Source organism: Pyrus communis, chromosome 13 (genome assembly GCF_041283825.1).
Source record: "Pyrus communis isolate YQ-2024b chromosome 13, ASM4128382v1, whole genome shotgun sequence".
Classification (NCBI taxonomy): domain Eukaryota; kingdom Viridiplantae; phylum Streptophyta; class Magnoliopsida; order Rosales; family Rosaceae; genus Pyrus; species Pyrus communis.
In genome coordinates, this window is record NC_142577.1 from 10,819,987 (window position 1) to 10,827,452 (window position 7,466).

The 7,466-nt window shown below is 36.3% G+C and overlaps 1 long non-coding RNA gene across 3 annotated transcripts; it reads right to left on the reverse strand.

Moving 5' to 3' along the window:
• Positions 1 to 1,966: 1,966 nt before the first annotated feature.
• On the reverse strand, positions 1,967 to 5,258 carry LOC148691748 (uncharacterized). Of its 3 annotated transcripts, none has more exons than XR_015954677.1 (5): positions 5,081 to 5,258; positions 4,197 to 4,294; positions 2,994 to 3,056; positions 2,805 to 2,853; positions 1,967 to 2,087 (listed from the first exon to the last, which is right to left on the reverse strand). It is a non-coding gene; the product is annotated as an uncharacterized LOC148691748 (long non-coding RNA). The 3 variants fall into 3 exon arrangements; XR_015954675.1 differs by having other exon boundaries at positions 4,197 to 4,338; XR_015954676.1 differs by lacking the exon at positions 4,197 to 4,294.
• Positions 5,259 to 7,466: the final 2,208 nt, after the last annotated feature.

Genomic DNA, 7,466 nt, shown 5'->3' on the forward strand with positions numbered 1-7,466 from the left:
AAGAACTTATTTTTGTATGTTGATTGAGGGTGCACACTTAGTTTGCATGCATGAATTTGATGCTAGAATATAAGGGAGTTTCACATAATCGTTACAAACTTATATTCATAAGTGGTGGAGGTTGCTGGTCACGATCGTGTTAAGTTAAATTCCTGGCATGAGTATCATGATGTCATAGTTACGAATGCCTTGTCAATGCTGATGATTTTCACAGAGCTTAATGATCTTTGCTTGTATCTCTATTATGCAGTTCATGTAGGGAACTTGGGAAGAATAATTTGGTTGCCGATGTGTTGTCTGTCCAATTCAATGACTTAAGGAAAATCTAAGGGTTAATTAGTGATGTCACGATTAATCTGGGGCGTTGAGATTCATGGTTTATTGGAAAAGCAACTAGAAATCGATTTGTATGCAAGTGTGTCATGTGTGGAGAAGGACCCTCTAGCTGGCCTATCACCCATCAATTCACCCAATTTCGTGCCAGACTTGTTTAAGTCTTTAATTTACTTGTTTTTACTTTAAATTCGTCAAAAACCCAATCCCCTTTACTTTGTTGTGTCAAATTAGTTAGAATCTGTCCTAATTTGTGTTTTTGAGTGTTTTGAGTCAAAATTAATTCAATTTTCGTCCAAAGTAAGTCTTAGTGTCTGTTTTGAGTCCATTTGATTGTTTTGTGCTATTTTGAGTCTTTTTAGTTTGTTTTGAGTCATATAAGTCTATTTAAGAGTCTTAGAGTCTAGTTTTCTGTTTTTAAGTTTAGTTTTGTGTTTTTAAGTCAGTTTAGAGTAGATTAGCAATCCTTCCTAATCCCCCGCCTATAACGATCCCTACTTACATATATACTACAATTGTCAACAAGAGGGTTTAATTTGAGTGCTATCTTTTATCACATTATGACCCTAAAAATTACCAAGCCTACGTGCGTGTAGGCCGAATAGCTAATGAACTAATGTCATTTGGATGATTGTTGGGCGTGCCAACTCATCGATCGAGCTTGAGCGATAAGTAAGTGAATGTGGCAGTGGTGTTGAATGTGTTGTTGACTTTTTATCCAAGTGATTGTGGTCGAGGAAATAACTCGTCTCAACCTTTGAGTTCCAGAGTTTGAAGACAAGGCTGCTAGTTACTGCAAAGTTGAAGGATTGTTTGCATCTAGTTCGACCACTTTAATTATACTCGTTAAAATATAAGTGCGTTGAATCAATATCAAAAAAAAAGAACACTACTACTCAAAAGAATTAAGTGTCTCGACTATAAATGTGGTTCGGCTATCGGAATGCTGAACTTTAAAATGCACTTGTGAGTATCCAATCATAAAATGGGTTGCGTTTTTAATGTGCCAAACAATGTAACCTAGTAACACCTCATTCGCACTGAGAAACTAATGAGATCTTCCAACAAGGACTCAAAGATTCTTCGCTAATAGAGACTTAGATAGATAGTCAACCAAACTCGAAGTAGTGCCGTTTCTACAAACTGGAAGGTGCTCCTTGATCACTTGACTCTACAGCTCTAGTGCTGTTTCTAGAAATTGTAAGATGTTGCCAGTTGTCAACCACAATACTGTTTATACAAACTGAAAGATGTTATTGACAAAGTTAGGAGGGTCAATGTTTTTCTCAAAGATGAAAGTGTTTCGCGTAGAGCGAGAAATTGTGCAAAGCAGAAGCTTATTTGTTGAGTTAAAGGTGCCTTGGATGTTGGTGACCTTCTTCTAGTTATAGGAGTAACTCTTCAAGATAACCATCTTATGTAGTAGCAAAGTCCAATTCATACCGTGCTTCCTCGGTATCAAACTATCCTGATCTTTGCGTGAAGCTCAGCTAATCCTACTAGACTTAGGACTCTGAACCCGGCCCTTTCTATATTTAATTCATTCCAGATCTTGATCAGCTATGAACAATGTTTCTTGGAATATTACAAATCTCATTATTGTCCATTCTGATCCTTAACAATTTAACTCAAAATTTTCATACAAACAATACACCTCACCTAAGCAATAACCGAAGTTGTGGCATCTGAATTAAGCAAGTAGATGCTCTGCAAGGCTTTCTTCAATATCATCTCATATTCCCCTTTCATCTTTCCTATATGATACAGTAAACCGTTCAAATTCTGATGTAAATAAGAGAATCTGCCACACTGTACTATTACAGTTGCTAGTCCTGAACAATAACACAAGTGTAACTGCTCTTAATCGAGAACTTCATCAAATAAACAATAATAAAATCTAAAATCTAATGTAATATGTCAAAAACAAAAAAAGAAAAGAAAAGACAATAGAAAGCAATCATTTGAAGGCACTGTAATGCCTTCGCCATTGTACACTTGCAGCATGTAATTGATGCATCTGTTGTTCAATGAAATCCTTTGCTTGGCTAAAAAAGTTAAAATACAATAAATACAATGATATCCAATTTATGAGAAATTATGCAGAAGCAAATGTAAATGATAATGGAATGCAAATGAGAAACACAAACTTGCCAAAAAGAAAACCTATTATAGCGTGCAAAGATACTCGCATCGTATTTTTTTTATTGCATCATCCATTTCGCAACACATTAAAAAAATTGTTTGGAAAAGCTTTGCTATGATGATTAGGTTTTGTGAAAAACAATGCGAAAAAAAATAGAGAGACAATTACTGAAACGACAGAATGATGGCCTAGTAATGGCAAAATACACTACTTAACAATGACACGAACATGTGAGTTGAAATTTTGAAATATTTGACAACAAAAGAAAGAAGCAAAATTAGAAGAAACGAAAGAGATGCTCACTCAAAAAGAAGAGAAGAAATAATACCAGGCTTCTTCTCTTTGGCATCCAAAATTCCATCGCTGACTCCTTCAACCTTAAACATATTTAAAATACAAAACGGAAAAAACCCAGAAGAAATCATCACATAGAATTAAATCATCCAAATAAAATTAGACCATGGACACAAAGGGAAATGAAGGCAATTTAATCTGACTTAATCAGTGACTAAGTAACCTTGGAATCTGTCCCACGCATGCGTTCGACTTCAACCCCCATCCTCGTTGCCCCTCTAATATACTGACATAAAGAAAGGAATCATTTTCTTGGCTGAAAAAGTTAAAATACAATAAATATATTCACATCCAATTTATGAGATATCATGCAAAAGCAAATGTAAATGATTACAAAATCATGAATGTGAATAGAAGCACAAACTTGCCAAAAAGAAAACCCATTATAGTGTGTCATGATACCCGCAACATATTTTTTTTATGCTATTATCCATTTCGCAATACATTAAACAAATTTTGTTTGAAAAAGCTTTGCTATGATTATTAAACTTGGAAAAAATAATTCCAAAAAAATAAAAAACAATTACTAAAAAAGAGTGGAACGAAGTAAATGTATGGTTACATAGATGCAAACAAAATAACACTACGTCATGATATTTAATTAAGACCCCTCTCTACCAATTTGATGGCAAAAACACACACCTCTCTAGTGCAGGAATGAACGTAACCATTTAACGAAAAAAGACAAAAACCAATATGGTAACCAAACAAACAAAATCTAGAAACAAACACAGCATATCATGTAAACATTGGCCCACAGAACTTAAATCGACTTAATCTCTGTAAAAATCTAAACATAAAATTTATTGCTAAGCAAGAGATTAAGGATCCTCAGTTCATAAATTTTTTGGACCAAAGAGAGGAAGAAATAAATAATAAAGAAAAGGCAAGGTGGCCCAAACAGAAGATGCCAGTCAGACAATTCATAAAAAGGAAAAAAAAGCATCAAACCCGATGATAACATGGCGTGAAACACCTATGAAGCAATTTGGCAACAATTAGCAGTAGGAAACACCAACGCAGGTGAAAAAAAAAAAGAAGAGAAGAGAAACAAAAATCGGACACATAACCCATCTGCATCCATCTTTAACTTTAAAAGACCATCTCTATCTTGGCTAGACATATTGCATCACCAATGGCATGCTTCACATTCACAAAAATGAGCATGCTCATTGACACATGGGCAGATCTCAATAGTACCAACCGAATCACAACAATCCTCCAAAGGAAAACAAACAATGAAATGACTTCAAGAAAAATTTCTATCATTTCTTCAGTGAAGCGCAAGTTGGAAAAGAGTAAAATTTAAATTGAAAAACAACAATCTAACAGAGACAAATTTCAAAAGAGGAAACAATAAAATCACCTCAAGAAAAATCCATCATTATTCCATACATGTGACCTGAGATGTTTGAGAGTTGAAAGTCTTGAGCAATTGGTGAGAAAAACATGTAAAGGCAAGAGCTGGTTCGAACAGAGCAAGAGAGAGAGCAAAGAAGTCAGCCGGTCTGGCATAAAAGAGAGAAAATCAACTCTAGAAACCACAAAAGCCTGTTCTCCAACCTAACTCAATAGTAAAGAAAAGCTCTGAATGTTTTTTTCTACCTCTCCCTTATCTGTGTGTGCCTGCTCATGACGTCAGTTATGGAGATCAAACCATATCCATATAGAAAATTTTAAGTCAAATATTTTCTTATATTTAAAACCTCAGGATCCTAAAAGCACATCATATGAACTCAAACAAAAAAATTTAATGAGTACAAAAGATTTCTATGTAGAAAGATCTCATGAAGCAAACAAACTAAAACTCAACTATTTTCTGTACAGATGCAGAATCATGAAAAAAGTCGCTGGAGAAAATCATATATACTAAACTAAAGATTAATCTGTTAAAACATATATACAAACAAAATAAAATAAGCAATATACTACTTGAATTACCAGTTGAATGACTTGTTTACAAATAGACTTGCAGTGCATAATGCTGTACTGTAGATACAATACGGTATAAAACATACAATCTATATTTCTGTGTATGATTAATATCCTTTTAAGCAAATACACTTCCAGATTGGCCTATCAACTAATAGTTTGTCATTGACTCACATCATTATCTTTGTGGCCATTTTGTAATAGGCCATACTTTTGTGTCAATTAACGACCCAATTGGACTAACGAAAATGAATCAAATCCCTAAAATTTCAAAATTGGGGATATTCCTAATATGGACAAAAAACTAAAATAGCTTACCTTCTTGCGTATAACTTGTCATCCAGAACTCAAAGCTGAAAATGGAAAGAAGTTCAAAGTATGATGATGAAGTAGAAGAATTAAAGAGTTGTGCCTATGAAAAAAATGAGAGAGCAGGTACCAGAACCATCTATGAAGAAAAAGAATTTGAGGTGAATGAGTGGATAAATTACTTACATAAAAAGTTCATTTCAAATCGATGATCCCTTTCTCACCGTAATAACATTTAATAAGCATTAGAAATGGAATAACCTTAGAGCAGTTTCAGCCCAAGGCATTTGGACCGGCACCAACTGAAAAAAATAGGCCGGGACTCTGTCCATCACCTCCAACCCACAAAACAGGCTAGCACCCAGCCCAAGCCAGGCAGCAGCCCAGCCTATTTCGGACAGACCCAGAAGCCGGTCCATTTCCCTGGCGCGTGCACAACACGCGTGACTAGGCGCGAGTAGCCGACAGCCCTTGCAGGCGGTGGGGCCCGCGTGCAGGGCAACTTGCGTTTGACCGGCTGAGGGCTACGTGGCCCTCCTCAAAGTCGTTGGATTTCCAACGGCTAGTTTTTGTAGGCCGTTGGATTTCCAACGGTAAAAAAAATTTAAATTTGACTTTTAAATTGGATCGTCCGATCACAGATCAACGGTCCACGTTTTTTTCACCAAAAAAAAAAAAAAAAAAAGGCCAACGGTCAGAAATTTGACCGTTGGCCACGCGACAGCTGGTTGGCTGTTGGATTTGATTATTTTTCAAATCCAACGGTCCATATTAATTACAACATTAAAATTTATTAAAAATTAATTAAAAATTGTGAAATTTTTTTAAAAAATACAGAAAAATTTTAAAAAATTAATTTTTTTTTTCTATAAATACCTAACCCTCATCTTCCACCTTACACCACATTTCAATATTTTCTACACTTTCTACACTTTCTACATTTGAATATTTTGTACACTTTGAGAGAAAAAAATGACTTCGTGGAAGCTCAGTAAAGATGTTACGTTGTGTGAATGTTGGGTTCGCACTACTCATGACCCGATTACGGGTAATGAGATGGATAAGCGAGAAATGTGGAGTAAAATTACGAAATCGTTTTGCGATGTACATGGAAAAGATACCAGATCTAGTCAACGTCTTCAAGGTCGTTGGAAAAAACTCAACGCATCATTTACTTGTTGGAAAAACGCCCTCTCTCATGCTTCTGGTAATCTGCGTAGTGGGACAAGTTTAGCGGATGATGTAACAATATTTTTATTTATTTATATGCATTCCACCCACATCAATATTTTAATTTATTTAATTTCTTATGTAATTTTTATGTAATATGCATTCCACGCCCATCAATATTTTAATTTATTTAATTTCTTTTATGTAATTTCTATGTAATTTCTTAAGTAATTTATATGCATTCCACGTCCATCAATATTTTAATTTATTTATTTGTGTTACACCCGTATTTTTTTATGACATCCCGTCCCGAAAATTATCGAAAACGTATATGTGAAAAGACGCTTTTGCCCTTAGTTCGTTCTTTTATGTTTAGTGGTTGTTTTGGTGTGGTGTTGGCATGTGTTGGGCCACACACACACACACACACACTGTCACTCTCCCAGACCCCTGTCCCTTTCCCTGTCTCTCTCTCCCGAGTCCTCTTTCCTTCCTCTTCCTTCTGGAAACGTACGGACACACACACACCTCAGTCAAACCTTCACAGATCGAAGGAACCAAGGACATTTTCGAGCTCGTGAGGCTCGTGCGAGTGCAACCATACCATTTTCAGGCGAGAACTCCGTTGTTTTCACGTCGATTCGACGAGGTCCGTTTTAGTTACTATTCATGCAAAAATAATCTGGCACGTTTTTGGGATTTTGAAGCTCGTAGGTGACTTAGTGAGGTTCCAAGGAGCCTTGGAGTGCTTCGTTTGAAGAGTTTTGACGTCGGAATCACTACGTTTGGAGTTGACCGGAGTTGGGAGGTTTGGACAGGTATGATCTAGTAGTTTTTGACCCTTAAAAATTGTTTGGACGTGTTCTACTAGTCTTAGTCTTCATTTTGGTGCAAGAATCACGAAAAATGGTTGAAAAACGAGAGAGAAAACAAGGTTTGCAGGTTTTTCCAGTTTCCGGCGCCGGCGACGTCGCCGGAGTCTTGCCGGGGAAGGTGACGGAATATTCCGTCAATTCTGACGGAATATTCCTGACGCCGTTAACGGAATCTGTCAAAACTGACGGAATATTCCTAACGGCGTCAGTTGACGCCGTCAGCGTGCCAGGCACGTGCCTGCGCGTGCGGCGGTGGAAATTTTTTCTAAAAACATGGTTGTGATCCTGAGGTTGTGTAGAGCACGTTGGTATATTCAATTGTCCATTTTGAGCGATGTATGAGAAGTTAT